Source organism: Octopus bimaculoides, chromosome 12 (genome assembly GCF_001194135.2).
Source record: "Octopus bimaculoides isolate UCB-OBI-ISO-001 chromosome 12, ASM119413v2, whole genome shotgun sequence".
Classification (NCBI taxonomy): domain Eukaryota; kingdom Metazoa; phylum Mollusca; class Cephalopoda; order Octopoda; family Octopodidae; genus Octopus; species Octopus bimaculoides.
This window is the reverse complement of record NC_068992.1, coordinates 33,953,767-33,973,766: the sequence shown is the minus strand read 5'-3', so window position 1 is coordinate 33,973,766 and position 20,000 is coordinate 33,953,767.

The following is a 20,000-nucleotide window of genomic DNA, read 5'->3' as shown; positions in this document are numbered from 1 at the left end:
CCCATATTCAATGACCAATTTTTTTAGGTGTTTAGTTATTCTTCGCTATTGTGTATATGAGTTTGATGGATCTCTTTGAATAATTTCAGTCATTTTACCTTCAATGAATCCTTCCTCTTCCTTCAGAGTTTTGATTAATTTCCAAATATTCAGTTGTGCTCCACCTGCCAAATGCTTTATCAAAGAATGAAACCTTACCACAGCATTATTTGTTCTGGGAAGATCTTAAGGAATGCACTGATTAATATTCCATACAGCTATCAGGAATGTAGATGATTCTCTCCTTCGTCTAGCACCACATCTCACAACACCTATGAAAATCAAATCGAACTAAGTGATAAATTCAGCAGGTATTTCTTCATCATCTATTAATTCTTCATAAGCATCTTCGACATCGTCAATGGGTAGGAAGGCTAATGATGAAAAACAGCGAAATTTAAGACAGAATTCAGAGTCTCTATTGGATTTTTCTTTCAGGCCAAAATTTGTGATTTTTTGAAATACTGATTGGCTCAAATGAAACAAACATGCCATGATAGATGAATTAGGGAATGATAAATTAAAGGCCTTATGAACTGCAAATTCGAAATCTTCCCTGAGATCAAGTGGATATGCATTAGGTTGCATAATTTTCAATTGCTCGAAAAATAATTCACATATCTGCTTTGTTTTATTCGGCAATAATGCAAAGACTCATGGAAAACTGCTACCTTTAACTTGTACATGAATGCTAAACAGTTGAAAGTACTGTTCTGGCACAATTTTGAATGTTCCATCACATGCCCAATGATGATATGATGCTATATCCTGAAGAGCACTTTCTGATGCAAATACTAGTATGCACTGTTGATCCTCGATATCTGAATCATATCTCAAAAACTGTTCGCTATTATCAACTTTACAATATTCTTCGGGTATTTCAAAACCAGTTCTAGCCCCTGGATTAGTGAGAAATCTAGAATTTTTTTGTCAGCACCTTTTAATAGTCCTTGAAAGTACAGGCAAACGAGGAAGTTGAAAGCAAGTATTTTCTGTTAGCTGCTATTCTACTACGTGAACTTGCTGCTATGTTTTCCACCACTTCACAATTTATTTCTGAAATTGCCTTCCTACCATTTAATGAATCTACATCAGCTGGATGACCATGCTCACTAGAAAAATAAATAAATTTTGGCTCATTGTTTTCCATTACTGTGTGAATTCTTACTGAACAGAGCCTTCTTTTCTCACATCTCCAGTATTCTTTTCTTAGTTTTGTATTGCTTGAATGAAAATCGTAGATGTAATTACTTTCATCAACTACTTTCTTTTTGTTTTTAGTTGATACTATGAATTTTGTCATTTTGGGATGGGTAAATTAAAAATGTATACACTAAATTTGCAGCACTCTCTATACATAGCACCATACTTAAGGGAAAAGAGGACGTAAAACTGTTAACTGAGAAGGAAAATAATGATAATGACAATCCTATAATGAGGTTCGGTATAGTTCTGTGAATATATCAGAGATATTTCACCTTGTTTTTGAAAGAGTTTATTTAAAATTGGACAAAAAGTCGGACAAAAAAATTATCATACAAAAAACGTCGGACCAAAAGACGTGGACAAAAAGACATTTGGTAAGTGACAGCAGATGAAAACACATAGCACCATACATGCCACATATACCAGCAATTTGTTCATTACTCATCTATTTGCAAGAACAATGATATACGAAGGGATACCCAAAAGAAACCAGAATTTTGCCATATTATTTTATTCACTTGGTTTTACATGTTTACACTTTTATTGCCTTCAAATTACATGCTCCTGAATAAAAGTTTGAATGATTTCTCATTAAATTCAATTCCATTTTGCACAAAATATCAATGAAAAACAAGCACTGTTTTGTTGCTGGTGATTATAACAAATTCAACAGATGACAATATAATATCAGTTTTTGGAAGCATTAAAGAGTAATGCATTCTTCCTTCAAACATGTAGTGATCTAGGATTCAGAATAACTAAGGATAGCAACATGTTAATAGATGATATTTTTACAAATAGCAATGGTTTATTTAACCTTGAGGTGGTACAATTATTTTTGAAGCATCTGATCACATTCCAATATTCTCAATAACTAATAATGGACGACAAGAGGATAAAAGTACAAATAGGAAATGTATTATATGCAAACAAACAGATAATAGAAGTAAGAATAAGTTCAGAGAATTCATTAACTAAAATTTTTAATCAATGTATCAAAATCGGTAAATTTCCTCGAGAAATGAAATAAGCAAAAGAAATTCCTGCTTTTTAAAAAAATGAAAAGTATCTCATATCAAATTATGACCCATTTCAATCCTACCATACTTGTTAAAAATTCTTGAGAGAATAATTAAAAAAAAGACTTGTGAAATATCTTGACAATAACAATGGATACAAAATTGATAAAAAAAAAAGAGTATCTTCATAGAAGACCACTTTAGATTTAGGAAAGGTGCTAACACTGAATTAGCATTAGGGTGTTTGATGAATAATTTATACAAATCTGCTGATAATAATGAGTTTAACCTCAGCATCTTCATAGATCTGAGCAAAGCTTTTGATACAATTGGTCACAATATTTTGATACAAAAATCAAACTATAGTGGAATAAGAGGAAAGCAACTAGATTTATTCAGAGGCTACCTACAAAATAAAAAGCAATGTGTATCTTTTAAGGAAGAAATGTCATCAGTTGGAGAACATAAGTATTGAGGTATCACAGGGATGAATCCATGGACCAATACTGTTTGTAATATCTGTAAATGACTTGCCCAATGTCATTGACAATGAAAAGTGTAAAATACTAATGTTTGCAGATGATACCAGTGTTTATACAAGGGAAAACTCTTCAGAAGAAATCACTGAAATTATGAATAATAAATTGAATATCACACAGTGATTTTTTTTAAATAGACTTTTAATTACATTATATTCAAACCTGCAATAAAAATGTTCCAGATATGGTCAGTGGATTGATGAAGAATAATTCTAAACTTAAGAAGGTAAATTGTGTTAAGTTTTGGGGTTTAACAATAAATGAAATCCAAACTGGAAAAATAATATAGAGGATATCAATATAAGACTGTCCCACCTCTTGGTTATTGCCTTCAAGATTAGACCCTATGTAAATAATGGCATTACTATCTCTCTATAGTTCGATGATATATCCAACATTGATTTATTCAAATGTGGCATGGTGCAATAAGCACAATTATTTAATAAACAAAATTTTACTTCATCTAAAAGTAATTCCTGAGAATATTGGAAGGAACACCTCCTTTAGCACATATTGGTCCACTTTTTAAAAAATACAAGATTGCAAATAGCTTCCAAATCAATAGGAAAAAACTATTATTATTCGCCTGTAAACATAAGCTTGATATTTATAAGCCTGTCTTATTGAGGAAAATGACCAACTTCGAAGTGAATGGTAAGGAAAATTGAAATCAGAACGAAATATTCATTGATAGGATTAGTCGAAATAGACTGGAAAACTTGTTAGATTTTGCTGCATGTTCTTCATAGAATGGTTTATCTGATGATATCAATGCCACACAAAATATCAATACTTTTATGTGAAAACTAGAACAGTTTATTGATAATGAGATCAAGAATGCAGTGTAAGGTGAAGATCTGTTGATCCTGCCTTGACGTTGATGGTTTTCTTTGAATACGTACCATCTTTACACTGAGAATAGTAACATACATTCTTCTATTATTAATCACTTATTGATTACATTAAACCTTATTACCTCTTCTCAGGTGTCGATAAGGTAACAATTAGGTTATTTGTTATATTCACAAAATATCTTATGATTATAGTTGTACTCAGGGTCATCTCTGGCCACTAGGCTGTGCACCAGTAGATATTTTTACTGAGGCACATTACAACCTCATAGCCAAACTAAAAAAAAAACAAAGGCTATAAAAACAACTAGCTATAAATACATAACTGTCCTTAATCTTAGCAGTTCTATGTTTCATTTATTTCCTTCAGTTCTCCAGAGATATTAATTTAGGTTTCTGGTTTTTTGAATACATTTTTTGTTATGGTATATATATTACCTGGATAAGTTGCCATATCTAACCAACTGGTTTGCTCAACATCCCAAGCTTTAACAGCTGGTTTACTAAGTAAGTACAATTTAAACCACATTTCTGTATAAAATGTTTTTTTCAGCTTAACAATGAAATATTACTTCATTAAAATATGGTTTATGTAATATATAGTTAAAAGAAGGGAGAAACACCCAGGATTTTATGAAACAGGTAACAATCTGCAGAGGGGGAAAAAAATCAGTCAATATAAATTTTGAAAGACAAGGAAAATTTATTTGTCATAAAGTATATAGAATATAATATTTTGTCTCTTTGGACCCTTATTTAAGAGGAGAAAATTACGGATAAAACTGAAATTAAGAGGTTGATTTGTGGGAAAGAAAAAAAGATTGCAAAATGGGGGCTGTGTAAGGAGAAACCAAAAAAAAGTTAATGAAGGAAGACAGGAAAGTAAATAAACATATCACACAAAGAAGAAATGGTGAAGACGATATGGCTAAAGTAATGAAAGGAGCAGGCTACAAACACAAATAGAGTTATTGTTGAAGTGACTGGTTAAAAAACTGTGGAGAATGTGCATGGAAATGATGGTACAAAGGCGAAAAGCGGAGGTAGGAATATATATTACATGCTGGTATACACAAAAACATACATATAATCATCAATATACACACAGGTAAATATAAACACTCATGTAAGTTTCTTACTTGCCATCAATGTGAACAATCTTTTAGACTTAAAACTGGTTTCAAATTTTGGCACAGGGCCTCCAGTTTTTAGAGAAAGGGAGAAATTGATTACATTGACCTCCCCCACCAGTACTTGATTAGTATTTATTTTATCAACACCAAGAAAATAAAAGGCAAACTCAATCATGGTGGAATTTGAGCTCAGAATATAAAGGCAGATGAAATGCCACTAAGCATTTTGTCTGGCATGCTAACAGTTCTGACAGCTTGTCACCTTTTTCCAACTAAACATTAAAATAGAAAATTTGATGCTGCAAATATAGTGATTAGCTTTCTCTCTAAATCATTAAACGACCAACTGAAATTCCCCAGCAGAGTCATTTGATCCTGAGGTGTGTTTGACATAATAACATCTAGAAAGGTCCCTAATTGGTGACAAGCCAAAAGTTAACAACTGGTTTGTGCAAACTAATGTTAAAATATCATATAAGAAAGGTAGTCCTCAGTGAGCTGTGAATGATGGATTTGGTGTTCATAACTGATCGAGCATAATAACGCAAAAACAAATGTCCACTGGTCTGTTGACATTATTCATAGCTCACACCCACATTGTTCATAAGGAGAATTTCTTTCCAGAGACAATTCCTGCAGTGATGGCCTTTCCATGTTTGTGTGAACACATACTTGTTAGTTATAACTGCACACACCTTTTATGTGTGTGTGTGTGTGTGTGTGTGCATGTGTACATATACGCGTATATAAATGCTTATGCATATATGTATATATGTACACACACATGCACACACATTAGTGCATATGTGTAGGACGTATAAGTGTTGAGTTTTAAAAATATAATGATTAATTCATGAAAAGCTGGCATTCATGCAAAGCAAAACAAATGACTAGTTAGCATTGCTGAATACTGGTGTTTGGCCTTTAAATATAGTTAAAGGCCTTTGTGAATGAGAAGTTGTAACTGTCTGAACTGAACTTCAGTGTTATTTGCATTTGAAAGAAAAGAATAGAAAACTCAACCAAACTGTTTCTCGTGTTTTTAAGAAAGTCAAATCTAAAGAAAGAAAGTAAAATAGAATTTCTAAGAAGCTACAATCTACCAAATTCTTCTCCCTCTATATTTTACAGATTCCCAGAAGAAGAAAACAATAATATTCTTTGCAACAGTTAAATCCCCACCACAAAAAAAAGATGATGGAAGTCAATAGCATGAAATAGATAATGCATGAGTTGAGTAAACATTTATGTTGTTTATGTAGGTTATGATTGTGAGTTTGTTGACTGTGTAAGGGAGCCTGTACTTCTAAAGTAGATTGTAATAGAGAAGACAGCTAATTGTTATGTACATTTGTTCATCTTGAGACCATTCTGTTAATGTTTTGGCTCCATAGTTAACATGTGTGTCATTATTATCATACTTCATATTCTTAATAAAATATTGTATTGAATGTCTGTCAATATTTATTTGTTCAAAGGTGGACCAACTTAACATATCAAGTGGCGCCATTCAAAAAGCAGCTGGCATTGACTGTGATATAATGTGGCAATGAATTGAAGACATTTTAACCATGTCAGTTCCAGATATTTTATGTCACTTATTCTATGTCACTTCATCCACTTATATAAAGGAGCTTTGGGATGCTTATGGTGGGAGTGGGGATGTAGTGCTGTGTTTTAGCATTTCAAAGTCAATTCAATATTCACCATTCTTTAAGTCAATTCCAAATAAAAATGTATCTAAATGAATTCTTTTTTTATTTTTTGCACATTCATTCAGGTATTTCTTTCTTTTTGTTACCGAGCTTGGAATTTTATGACAAATATTGTGTTTATGAACATTGTTTACTGAGTTACATTTGTATGACTTAGAGCTATTTATTTATCAAATACACCTGTAACACACACATCTCATACACACACAAACGCATACACACACACATACACACACAAACACATGCACACACATGATAAATGCAACCACACATTATCATATTATTTCTATTTCTAATATAACAATATCAATATTGTCATTGATCTGGTGAAGTATAATTCTACTTTTTTAATGGTTTAATCAAAAGAAAAAAGTCAGTGACCATCTTCTTTACCATGCTCTCTGTAACTGATTGGATGAAGAAGATATTATGTTCAACCAAGAGACCAAGCCAAAATACCTGCATCTACTCATTTAAACTGTTAGTTTACATAATCCAACCAATTTCAATACACAGAATTGTAATAAACTGAGTTGAAGTAGCATCTGCCTCTCAGACAAAGAAGTCACTGTTCATATTTCACCATCAGAGTATTGCTTAATTCTCACAGGCTCAAATGACCTACATTATAAATGTATTCTGCAGAGTGCTTCAGCATTGTGTTGTATACAACACCAGCACAGTACATTTATCACCATAGAGTTGTACAGCATACCACAGTTTACACAGGACTGTATAATCATTGTCCTTAGAGTGGTACAACACACTACTATATACAACACCAAAAATTTTAAACTATGTCTTTTGTTAAGATGTCATTAGATGGCAGACATGTTGGGGAACAACCTTGAAGAATTTTAGTCGATGGAATTAAAAACTACTTACTTTACCTTTTAAAACCTGATACTTATTCTATCATGTTCTTTTGCCAAAGAAATAGAAAAACACACACAACATACACAAATATGTATATATATATATGTATATATGTGTGTATATATATATATGTATATATGTGTGTATATATATGATTGGCTTGTTTTAGTTTCTACCTACCAAATCCACTCACAAGGCGTTATTCTTCCTGGGGCTATGGTAGAAGACACTTGTCAAAGGTGCTATGGAGTAGAATGAACCCAAAACCATGTGGATGAGATGCAAACTTTGTTGGAAGTCAACATACCCATTTATAAACCTTTCTTATGTTTTAAATGTCAATGGAAATGTTGCATTACCACTTATCCTAACAAAGCCAGCCTCTACATAGTCAGTTATCCAGTTATAAATAGCACCCAAACCTCCTTCACATTATAGTGCCACCATCTTGGAAATGAAAAGAGGGCATTAGATAATGTAGTCCTAGATGCCTTTAAAACGTCAGAGTTGTTACAACGACGATGCTTTTGATCTTATTCTACTCAATCAGAGTTAGTTTTGTGCTAGACAACATAAATAACTTGCTGAATGTAAATGTGATATGCCAAACCAGCACTAGAACCTTATTGTTCAAAGTGTGGAAGTGATACAGTATAGATCTGTACATAACCCCAGTAACAGATATTTATTAGTCATCAAGCAGTAATCATGATTATGTTCAATCTCATCTTAAAATTATTCTTTAAAAGAAAAATATATATTATGGAGATGTACTTGCATAGCAAGTGACCTGATCTGAGATCATGTGCTGGAAGTGAAACAATTGCGGCATGGAAGGTATTTATAAGCTATTTAAAAACACACAAAACTGTTAGATTCACTGACAAAATTTCATGCTGCATAACATGCTGCATAACATAGATGCAGCAACGAAAATATTTTGGCAAATTAAATTTAAATGTTGAAGTGAATCTAACGGTTTTTGTGTGTTTTTAAATGGCTTATAAACACCTTTCATGCTGCAAAAATCATCATCATCATCATCGTTTTATGTCCGCTTTCCATGCTAGCAAGAGTTGGACGATTTGACTGAGGACTGGCGAACCAGATGGCTGCACCAAGCTCCAATCTGATCTAGCAGAGTTTCTACAGCTGGATGCCCTTCCTAATGCCAACCACTCCGAGAGTGTAGTGGGTGCTTTTATGTGTCACCGCACGAGGGCCAGTCAGACAATACTGGCAACGCCCACATTCAAATGGGGTTTTTTTACGTGCCACCTGCACAGGAGTTAGTCCAGCGGCACTGGCAATGACCTCACTTGAATGTTTTGTTCATGTGCCACCGGTACAAGTACCAGTAAGGCAACACTGGTAACAATCACGCTCAAGTGGTGCTTTTTATGTGCCACCAGCACGGAAACCAGATGGCTGCTCTGGCAATGATCCCACTCGGATGGTGCTGTTAGCGTTCCACTGGCACAGGTTCCAATCATCGAATTTGGTTCAATTTCAATTTCCCTTGCCTCAACAGGTCTCCACAAGCAGAGTTTAGTGTCCGATAAAGGAGAAGTTGGCATGGGTGCCAGTCGTCGAATTTGGTTCAATTTCGAATTCAATTTCAATTTCACTTGCCTCAACAGTTCTTCACAAGCAGAGTTTAGTGTCTAAAGAGGGAAAGGTGTGCATAAGTGAGCTGACTACACCCCTGATAAAGGCCACGGGTTATGGTCTCCCTTGTCTTGCTGAGTCTTCTCACGCACAGCATATTTCCAAAGGTCTCGGTCACTAGTCATTGCCTCGGTGAGGCCTAATGTTCGAAGGTCGTGCTTCACCACCTCATCCCATGTCTTCCTGGGTCTACCTCTTCCACGGGTTCCCTCAACCATTAGAGTGTGGCACTTTTTCACACAGCTATCCTCATCCATTCTCACCACATGATCATACCAGCACAATTGTCTCTCTTGCACATCACAACTGATGCTTCTTAGGTCCAACTTTTCTCTCAAGGTACTTACACTCTCTTGAGTATACACACTGACATTACACATCCATCAGAGTATACTGGCTTCATTCCTTGTGAGTTTACACATGTCCTCAGCAGTCATGGCCCATGTTTCACTGCCATGTAGCATGGCTGTTCGTACACATGTGTCATACAGTCTGCCTTTTACTCTGAGTGAGAGGCCCTTTGTCACCAGCAGAGGTAAGAGCTCTCTGAACTTTGCCCAGGTTATTCTTATTCTAGCAGCTACACTTTCAGCGCACCTTACCCCGCTACTAACTTGGTCACCTAGGTAGCGGAAGCTATCAACTACTTCTAGTTTTTCTTCCTGGAATATGGCACAAGTTGTTTTCTGCACATTCACAGTGTTTACAGCTCCTGAACATCTGCTACAAACGAAAACTAACTTCCGAGTTAACCTTCCTTTGACATTGCTGCACTTCTTATGTGTCCATAGCTTGCACTGGGTGCATCTTATAGAGTTTCTACCTACGCCTTTTCTACAGATCGAGCAGGGCTATCTACCTGAAGGGGTTTGTGTTTTGTCTACCTTCCTACTTATTAGGACTTTGGTTTTAGCTAGGTTGACTCTAAAGGCCCTTTGATTCTAGTCCTTGCTTCCACATCTGAAACTTCTGTAGTTCTGATAGTGACTCAGCAATTAGTGCAAGGTCATCAGCATAGAGGAGCTCCCAGGGGCATCCTGTCTTGAATTCCTCTGTTATAGCCTGGAGAACTATGATAAATAGGAGGGGGCTGAGGACAGAACCTTGGTGGACCCCTGCCCCCACCCAGAATTCTTCACTGTACTCATTGCCAACCCTCACCTTACTGACAGCGTCTCTGTACATGGCTTGCACAGCTCTAATTAACCATTCTTCTATCCCTAGTTTCCTCATTGACCACCAGATGAGAGATCAGGGGACCCTGTCAAACGCTTTCTCATGTCAACAAAAGCTAGGTACAGAGATTTATTTTTGGCTAGGTATTTCTCTTGCGGCTGTCTTACCAGAAATATAGCATAAGTGGTGCTTTTCCCTGGCACGAACCCAAACTGCATCTCATCTAAAGTGACTCTCTCCCTAATTAGTTGGGCTATGACCCTCTCCGTGACCTTCATTACCTGATCCAACAATTTGATACCTCTGTGATTATCTGTATCTAAAGTGTCATCTTTACCTTTGTAGCAGTTGACTAGGGTGCTGCTACACTAGTCATTGGGTATGGCTCCTTCATGTATCACCTGGTTAACTATATGGGTGACTAGGCTATAGCCGATACTGCCAGATATTTTGAGCATCTCTGCAGTGATTCCTGATGGGCCGGGGGCTTTCCCTGTCTTCATACTCTTAATTGCTTTATCTACCAAGGTAATGTCGATTTGGATAGCCTGTCCCTCTGTTGGGTTGACATTCGGCAGACTCTCTTTCTCCCATTCATTCTCTTTATTCAGCAACCTTTCATAGTGGCATCTCCAAACCTCTCTCTTTGCAGTCTCATTTAATGCAACTGAACCATCATCCATGCAGACACATATCTCTCCTATGACATCACGATTCTCTCTCACACACCGTCTTGCAACATGAAATACTTCAAGTCTTTGGTCCTTATGGTGCAGAACATTGGCAAATTTTTTCTTATCTGCTTCCCCTCTGGCTAAATAAACCGGTCTCCTAGCTTCCCTTCTGGCAGTTTGATACAATTCCCTGCTACCTCCATTTTTCCAGTCCTTCCAATCACATTTCTTTTGTCTAATAGCCCTGTCAACAATATTGTTCCACCACCACATTATCTTGGGTCGAGAGGGGACTTTGCACCATCCACGGATCTGGTCAGTGGCTCTCAGCAGGCTGTCCTGTAGAAACCTCCAGTTGTCTTCCACATCATGTGATGCTCTATCCCCTTCCTATTTTGTCAAAGGCTTCGAGTAATACGTCTCTAAATCTCTGTCCATTTGCAGGATCTTTAATCTTCCACACCCTTCTCCTCCAAGCTGGTCTTCTGGGCATCCATTTAGCCCTAATCCTGAAGTTGCTAACTACTAATCTATGTTGAGGGGCACGTTCTTTGCCTGGGAAGGTTTTGGCATTTATAAGCAGCCCTCTTTCCCTTTTTCTGGTGAGGATGTAGTCAATTTGGCTACTGTGTCTGCCAGAACAGTAGGTGACTAGGTGATGGGCAGGCTTCTTGAAGTTGGTATTGCAAACCATAAGATCATTTGCATCACAGAACTCCAGCAGTCTGGTTCCCGCCTCATTGCGGGAACCAAAGCCAAAGCCTCCATGTACACCACGGAAACCCCCTGCATGTTGTCCAACATGTCAATTGAAGTCATCAGCCACAAAGAGAAGGTCCCTGTCATTTGTCAACGAGGTAGTCTGCAATAGGTTGTCATAAAATTAGTCTTTCTACCCATCCGGTAGCCGCGGTTGAGGGGCATAGGCCAGATAACAGTAGCTCACCTATGGTGAAGCACTAATCTAATCTTAAGTACTCTATCACATACTCTAACTACCTCGATTACCTTATCAACCTGTTTCTCCGCAAGAAGTATACCCACACCCCCAACCCCGTCAGTGTTCCCAGCCCGGAAAATCTTGTACCTGTGTTCTTTGCCTGTGAGGAACCTAGTGGAACCTCCTCTCCACCTTACTTCTTGGATGCAGCACAAATCTACACGTCTCCGTTCAAGCATCTCAACAATCTCACCAGACCTACCTTTCAGTGTGCTGACGTTGAGTGTGCCAACTCTGAGGGTGTGAGAGGTGTGGGACTGTGAGACCCTGGGATGAGGGACAGCAGTGTCATGTACCTGAAAAGAAAGCTTGCATTTGGCAGAATTCATAAACAAACGATAGCCTACAATCTGCAGACACTACACCATTTTTATGCACTATATAATCGATAAACCTTAGGTAGGGGTAGGGATGGCGTTAGGTCCTTAGAAGTATTCGTGGGAGACAACCAAGGATGACAGAGAATAGGAACTTCCGGTACAGGTGGAGGGGGTTGGAGGGCGGGCATACCGCGAGCCAGCAAGTTTAGACGAGAGCATCTTCTGCACTTATATACTATGGTCAGCTAATTTAGACAAATTTAGAGAAAATGAATTAAAGAGATGATAAACTTGAATAAAATAAATAAAATGTGACGATTAACGAATATGCATGAACTTAAGACAAACAAGAAAGATGAAGCTGTGGGAACTATGTTTACATGGTAAAGAAATAGATATATAATAAAGAATGAATGGAGTGGTTTATGATCTACGCAGAAACAGGAATACATGAACGAGGTTGAAAAGACAAAATTTCTTATCTGAGCATCTTCTGAAATTCGTATTCTATCAGCAGAGGAATTGAAAGTCGAGTAGGGGAAACAGAGCATGCATTGGTTTATATAGGGTGGGGATGGTGGGAGAGGGGGGAGTGTTGGCGAATCAAGTGGTAAATCGAAGAGAGAGAGAGAGGCAGAGAGAGAGGGGTCAGAGTTAGGTGGTTAGGCAATAAATACAACATGAGGAAGAAGGATATTCTTTGGAATTTGGGGTATATATATTTTTTTTTTAAATATCAGGATCATATATTTCATACTTTAGATTTTAGGTCATAATCTAATTTGTTTGCATAGGTCTGCTTAATAATTAATCAAAGCTACTCAATAAGAACAAAATGTTGTTTAATATATCTTGCATGAATACAGAAGAAAACCTTATTTTCATTGTTGTTGTTTAACCTCAAATGAACCTTGACTGAGCAGACATATTGTCTTATAGATTTCAAATTTTGGCACAAGACCAGCAATTTGGGAGTAGAGGGTAAGTTGATTACATTGATCCCTGTGCTCAACTCGTACATATCTCATTGACCCTGAAAGAATGAAAGGCAAAGTTGACCTTGGTAGAATTTGAATTCAGAACACAAAGATAGATGAAATGCTGCTAAGAATTTTGCCTGGTGTGCTAACAATTCTGATAGCTCACTGTCTTGGACATATAATCATATTCCAAAGAAGCTATTCCATCTTTCATTTAGCTTTGCTGTACAAAGAATTATATTATACAATGTTCCTTCTTGTTCTTTAAGACTGTAGTGTAAGATTTAAACAAGACTTGGTTCTTATTCATTGCAGGTTTCTTACTTTAATTTTAGGGGAAGGAATTGTAATATTTTGGGGATTTTAGAACTTTGTTCTAACTTGTAAAAGAAATCTCTTTGCATCACTTATCATTATGGTTAAAATATGAACTTCACAACTCCCTATTATTCTCCTTTTAGAATAGGAATAACTTAGTTTTCGAATGAACCAGTAAGGGACTTTATCCCAAGCTGTTTGATCTGCTTGGTTAACTGAAACATGTTTTTCATTTGAGCCATATAGTTGGTATCATTTGATTTTACTGTTGTATCAGTGGAAGCTGGTCAATATTACTTTCTTTTACACTTGTAGATTCAATAAAATAATATCTGAATAATAAGATAATAAAACTATATTTAATAATTTTGTTTAGCTAGAGTTTGGCCATATAAGGTTGAAATTGATATTTCTTTTTTATATTCAAATATTTGAATATTTGCAAGTTAGGGATATCACCTGTTTCAAAAGGTGAGTTTACAATAAGTTGAATGTACTCAGTGACAGTAATGTAAAGAAAGTCAGACAATTTAGGCTCTTGTCTTTGAACAAAGAGCAGAAAATGGAGTTGTTACATAAGAAACAGTAGAGGAATTGATTTGCCATTCATTTCTAGTATTGTTGTCCAGGCACAAATCTTCCTCATTTTCTAAACTCAGTTGAAGAGAGCGCAAAAGCATGAATTATTAAATTTTATACTCATTACAGCAATCAAATTTATGTAACATACAGCAGAATGTGCAGTTAAGACATTTGCTTTTGCTACCACTTTGTTTTTGGTTGTTTCACTGCATATCACCAGAGTCATGTGTTTTATACAGATGTTGTCATTGTTGTCATCGTCATCAACATCATCATATAGTGTCTGTTTAACAGGAGCTGGCCAGCTGAAGAGCTACCCAGGCTCTGTGTCTGTTTTGGTATGATGGTTTCTACAGCTGGATGTCCTTCCTAATGCCAACCACTTTACTGAATGTACTGAGTGCTTTTAAACAGCACCAGTATATGTGCTTTTTATGTGGCACCAGCACCCACAAGCGTGCAAGGTTAGGAATGCTTAACTGGAGAGAGATGCAGGGGACAACCTGTAGATAAGGACAACCATGTTTTTACTTAGCTTGGTGTGATTTCTTAAGCACAGCAAACTGCCAGGAGTTTCAATCCCCTGTTATCCCCTCTGTGAGTTCCATCTTCTGTAAATCCTTTCTCACCACATTTTCCCACGTCTTCCCAGGTCTACCCTTTCCACATGTTTCCTCTACAATTTAGAAATCAGTGCCTCTTGATACAACTACATACATACACATTACATGGACAAACAAGTGCAGTCTTCTCTATTGCACACTATAGCTCATGCTATGAATACCCAGTTTTTCTCACAAATACACTCTGTCATATATGCACACTGACATTACCCACACAAGTCAGTTAAAATTTGTTGATACAGACATTCTATTGCCAGAGGCTCTCTCTGTTGCCAATCCTCACTTGCTCCTGAGCAAGGTGAAATTTCCCATGATCAGATATGTTTTCCTGAAAAATTGGAAACAAACAGCATCACTTGTAAGATTGTGCTTGTTTACAACTGTTGCATCAGACATGCATGCACGAATGCATGCATGCACACATGTGCATGCGCACACACACAAGTGCATATCATAATAATTATCGTCCTTATCACTTAGCCTCCTTTTCTCCATGCTTGCATGGGACAGATGGAATTCAGCAAGGTAGATTTTTCATAGCAGAACGCTCTTCCTGTTCTCAACAGTTACCTATTTCCATGTAAAATGATATTTCCCCATGGCCAGGTACATAGAAGACTGGAAGAAAGCAAGGTTGCTCAATTACACTCATTACATGATGTCAAGAAAGGGGTACACACACACATATTTTTCATATATGTGGAAATTACAGAGGAATAAGCCTGCTTGAAGTAGTTGATAAGGTTTTGCAAAACTTTTACTTGAGCAGGTAACAAATTCGATATGCCCCTCTATTATCCCAGAGAGTCAGTGTGGTTTTAGATCAGGTACAATGGACATGAAATTTTCTTGCTCACCAACTCCAAGAGAAATATATCAAACATTACTTACTCTTTACCAGATCTTTGTTGATTGAACAAATGTCTTCAACACTGTTAATAGGACAGCTCTCTGGACAAATGTTGGTAAACTTGGATGTCCACATCAATTTGTTGACTTGTTTAAGCAGCTCCATCATGGTATGAAAGCTCATTTTAACTTCAATGATTTACTGTCAGAATTAATTTCCATTAATAACAGGTTACACAGGATGATGCAACTGCCCCAAACCTTTTCTTACATGGTTACCCTACATTTATATCGGTGTGGGGGAAATATCTGTCAAAAGGCAAGTGGAAGTGATGGAATACTATATGTATATCATACACACACACACACATGTCTTCCTTGGTCTAACCCTTCCACATGTTTCCTCTACAATTTAGAAATCAGTGCCTCTTGATACAACTATATACATACACAATACATGGCCAAACAAGTGCAGTCATCTCTATTGCACACTATAGCTCATGCTGTGAATACCCAGTTTTTCTCACAAATACACTCTGTCGTACATGCACTCATATACACATTTGTAAGTATGTATAAGAGAAATTGATGAATATAAAAGAAAAGGCAAAGAGAGAAAGAATAGAAGAGTCAACAGTTGAAGAGAAAGGGAAGGGGAGTGAAAACAGAAGACAAAAGGGTAACTGTAAATAAAGGAGAATAAAGATAAATATTAGTGGATGAAAGAGATAGCAAGTAGAGGGAAAGAAGATAGTAAAAGATGTTAGTGTTGTAGCAATATCCCTAGTAATGAAAATGAATGGAAATGATAAAACGGTAAATAAACATGGAGAAAAATTGATTGATAAGTGATTAAATTGATATTTGTGAGTGGCCTAAGGCAAAAGATGATAAGGCTGTAGTAGGCAGCCAGTCATAAAATGATTCCATTTGGAAAGATAATACAATTTGTTAGTGTAGCCATAAAATCTTATCTATAGTTAAGCCATAATAGAATAAATGGCTAGACAGAAAAACAACTTCATTTTACAGCCTTTCTTCTGTATGCAGAGTTAATAACTTAACAGATGTTTAATCATACTTGTTATCACTATCCTGTGTATTAAGCATGACAAACATACGAGTTATGACCATTATATTATTTGTGGTCAACACACTAATAACTAACTTGCTACTGGTTATGATCATCACGCATATTGTCACCATCATATTAGTTATCAACATCTAGTTATCACCATCATAGTAGTTGTCACCTTTATATTAGACATCACCATCATAGTAGTTCTGACAATCATAATGATGAACATAACATTTGTGTTCACCATCATACTAGTTATTACCATTAGGCTGGTTTTCTTTACTGCTACTTCATCAGTTCTTAAGTGTTTCTTCAGCAATGAATGCAGTTTTATGGTATTTTTCTCTCTGTAGTTTCATTTCCCCTTAACAGAATCGCTTTCTCCCTCTTTCTCTCCCTTCATACCACATCTTTCTTTCTCTTGTCATAAAAAAAATCTCCTCTCTATGTCTCATCATTTATCAGACTTTAAAATAGCATTCTAATCTCTGGTGACTTTTACAAATGAGTAAAAATAATGTTTAGAAGCTGTGGTTGACTTTAGAAATAAAAACTATTCTCTGTAGCCCCTGACAACATCTATAAAATGTGTTAAACAGGCATGTTAGGTTCAATTTATTTTCTTCATTAATCACAACAAAAGCCAAAATATTTTGAGACCCTCATATTAAAATAAAGGAAAAATATGCTGATAACCTGATATTGAAATAAAACTTTAAAAGATTTTTTAATTAGTTCCGGAGATGTGTATTTAATATATGTTTGAGCACCTTTATTCAGTGATGTCCCTTTAAGCAAATTTCTTTTATTAATAAGTAGCTGCGATTTTAGAAGCCAGCAGGTTTGTCAAACTATTTGCTTACAATATGAAAGCAGACTTGATGCTCATGTTGTTGTGTAGCTCCAGGTTAGAACATTTTGTGCTGTTTTATGAAATCATTCCCATCCAATATTATCCACTTTTTTTGTACATACAAAGTTATCTTGTCTAATAAGCCATTTTTCAGAGTATAATGAAATTAAGATTTCACATCTATTTCTTGCTGGTTAAGTAATTACAAAGTGGCTCTCTCATTGAAATCAAAAGTTTTTTTTCAATCAAACTACACCATCTCCTCCAATATTGTGTTGACACCAAATCTCTCAAAAGGACACTGGAAACTTTAAACCACTGAAAGTTTTAGATAGCAAGGAACTTTAACCTCAGAAATTTTCTCTCTAGATGTTCTGGTCTGATATGCAAGAAATGATCATTCAAATCATAGAACTTAAGAATGTAAAAGGAATTTCTGGATCATCACTTTAATTATAACTATTTTGATGAGTACTATCTGATTCACAAAATTTTCATGTAACCATGGATTACTACATGGAAGTTACACCAAATTATTTGATCATTACATGAATTCAGTTATATTAAAATAAAAATGTAATATCTTAGTATGTTAGTCACTCTCCACGTACTTTTATTTAACATGCAATATAACAATAGTTAACTGGTAACTATGCTTTACATTAAAAAAAGTATTACATATTAATTGATTTTTTTTACAAGTGTACAAATGTCTCATTATTGTTGAGTATAACAATATTAATATAGTTTAATATCTCACCTTTACGAATGTTTACAAAAATTTATATTTCTCATCAGATAAAATTCGAATTACATTTTTGTGTCATAGTTTTGATATTTTTTGTTTATTTTATTTTACTTTGTATTTGATTTGATTCTTTTGTATTATGAGAAACTAAGTGAAATAATTATCATAGGCTTAGCTTGCATTCTTTTTCTTCCCTTGAAATCAAATTACTTAGTACTTTTTCTAATTAATTTTTCATCACTTTCTTTTGCCACTTATTTCAATAATATTTTGAAGAAAAACAAAATAAAATTAGCCTAAAATGAATGAAAGTCTTGAAGCAATTTCCCCATTCCTATTCCTAAAGAATTCATTTCTTCCTTTCATTACACATTTTTTTCTAACAACAAACTGAATTACCAAAATAGAAACAACAAAACATAAATAAGTCATACTATTACTCTGTGGCTAAAAATTTACTTTTGGCTGTGAAAGACAGGGAAAAATTACTTTTTCATTCTTTTCTGCTTTCAGTATTTGTTTCTTTGTTTAGTTAAGCATTGTTATTACTATTCTTTCTACATCTACACTTAGGGAAATTTCAACTTGTAGTTTCTTCTATTTTCTTTTGATTCATCCTTTCTTTTTCAAAGACAGTGCCTTGCAATATAATTAGAATTGATTGGGCGACTCATTGTAGGTTTTTATTTTTCACCACTTCAATTGTCAGTTTGATATCTATTAAAATTTCTCGTTTGTCTTCAAGTCAAAAACCTAAACCATGTGGTTCTTATACAGGAGATGAATTGATGAGGCAACAGAGAAAGTTCTGGCAAAAGTACCAGAATGTTAGTTAATACTAAATATTTATTATTCTTGAAAGCTATGTGACATTCTGAAGTAGCACCATATTAGCTAGCTATATATGTATGTTAGCTTCATTATATATATGTGTGTGTTTTTGAAAATGGTTATGTTTATGTGAGTACATGCATAGATATGTATGTGTGTAAATTATATGGTAAGAAAGTAATATAAGCAATAGTACACTACACCCTTCTAAACATTTATTTGAGGTACAGAAATAAATCTGTTCAGCTAATATAAAACAAATCGCATATATATGTATATTAGTGTGTGAGCTGGAATTTGAGAGGAACAGGGATCGATTCTCTGAAGTGTCATGCTGGCTACTTTTTTTAGGCACAGGCATGACTTGGTGGTAAAAAAGTTTTCTTCTTGGTTCAATCCCACTGCCTGGCACCTTGGGCAAGTGTCTTCTATTATAGCCTCAGGCTAACCAAAGCCTTGTGAGTGGATTTGGTAGATGGGAACTAAAAGAAGCCCATTATATTTATATGTGTGTGTATGCCTTTATGTCTGTATTTGTCCCCCACTGCCACTTATCAACAAGTGTTGGTGTGTTTACAACTACATAACATATCAGTTCAGCAAAAGAGACTGATAGAATAAATACTGGAGACGGATTGTTCAACTAAAATTCTTCTAGGCATTTCCTTAGTATGGCAGCAGTCCAATGAATGACACAAGTAAAAGATAAAAGATAAAGGATATATATGTTCGTTTTATGACCAATTTTCCATGCCAGTTTGGGTTAGATGAATACATATTTTGGAAACATTGTTTTGCAACTGATGCCTTTCTTATAACTAAACTTTTTCTGTTTATCCTCACATACTCAAAAGTGCAGAGTTAGCAAATGATTTCACTATTTGTAACTCAGTAAACACACACACACACACACACACACACA